Genomic DNA, 1,558 nt, shown 5'->3' with positions numbered 1-1,558 from the left:
TTTCCCACCGGAAGCCCCTCCTGACCGCGGCGCTGACCGCCGAGCCACCGTTTAACTCTCAGCTACGACCACACATGGAGGTTCAGTGAAACTGGACCTGGAAGCTGAAGCCACAGAAGACGATCGCCCCCCAGTGGCTGGTTCCAGTACAGTTTTTAAGCCCCGCCCCTCCATGTTAACCAACGGGACATTTTCCTCTTCAGATCATTCTTACCTTCCTGCTGACGTTCTGATGTTTTTCTCTCTTTCATTTGGTTTTATTAGTTATTTGAGCTTTTAAAAGTGTCCCGTTACTCTGAGATTGACTTCCTGTTAGCGAGGGAGGGTGTGTGGGCGGAGCCTCTGGATCCTAAAATACAACATGGCAGCTGAACATTTAGTCTTCAGTGTTGGACAGCAGGGGACGGTGGGGACGCCTAAAGTCGATGATCCACATCAAACAGAATCTGTAAAACTGCTGAGGAGCCATTATTAGCTGAGGCAGCCATCTTTGTCCTGTTTGGTCCAAGCCTCAGCTGTCGGACAGATGGCCTCACATCTGACTCCAGAATCAGCCCAAACCATCAGCCCTCCACCACCGTGCTGACAGCTGATCATTAGAAGGACTCTGTTGGGTTTTCTTCCTGTTTCCTGACATCCTGATTTTCAGATGCTGCTGACGGAAACGTCTGCTTTAATGTCCTCCACCTGTCCTGTCCCCTCACTGTTAAAGGTCTGAAACTGAGAGAAAACCTCCAGAAGACCTTCAGAAGGTCTGGACTGGTTGATCCAGACCTCACAGAAACATCTGGATCGTTGGGAGGAGGACCAGGTTCACCTTTTTTCTTTCGTTTGCAGAGAACAACAAAAACTTCTTTAAAACACGCCCCAGTCATTTCCAAAAAGGTTGATTCTGAGAAATGTGGAGCTGACAATGACCTAACTGGGCTGCGTCACACACACACACACACCCAGAGACACACACACACTCAGTAAAGATTAACAGAGGACCTGCAGTGAGACGCGTCTCCAGGAAGTCCTGAAAGCTGTCCTCAGATCCCAGCCTCTCGTCCTCAAACTGAACAGTCTCACCTCCTCAGAAAACAGAGATTAAAACCAACAACGCCTGCAGGATCTATGGCAGCGGCCATGTTGGAAACAGGAGGAAGAAAATCTGCAGACAGCAGCAGGTTAGGCAGAAACGCAGAGTAAAAAGTCAGTTTAGGCAGCGGAGCAGTGTGAGCTCATCAGACTCTGAACATCCTGCGTTAAAAACCCTCCATCTTAACCTGCGACTGTTTAAAACTGTTAAAGTCCAACTTCCTGTTTAAAGTCTGAATGTTTTAAACCACAGAAGAACGTCACAAAAGGATCGTTCCAAAAAACTACATTTACAGCTCTTCAGGCCCAGCTGCTGTTCAGAGCCTCGCTGAGGTGTAGTTGGTGTGTGTGTGTGTGTGTGTGTGTGTGTGTGTGTGTGTGTGTGTGTGTGAGCTGCTGTGTTTCAGGGTGTGTTTGACAGAAGTAGTCTTTCTGGTCTGGTCAGCTGGGACTGGGCGGGGCCGGCGGGGATCAACAA

Source organism: Kryptolebias marmoratus, linkage group LG8, assembly GCF_001649575.2.
Source record: "Kryptolebias marmoratus isolate JLee-2015 linkage group LG8, ASM164957v2, whole genome shotgun sequence".
In the NCBI taxonomy this organism is placed as follows: domain Eukaryota; kingdom Metazoa; phylum Chordata; class Actinopteri; order Cyprinodontiformes; family Rivulidae; genus Kryptolebias; species Kryptolebias marmoratus.
The sequence above is the reverse complement of the archived record's forward strand: the minus strand, read 5'-3'. Positions refer to the sequence as shown.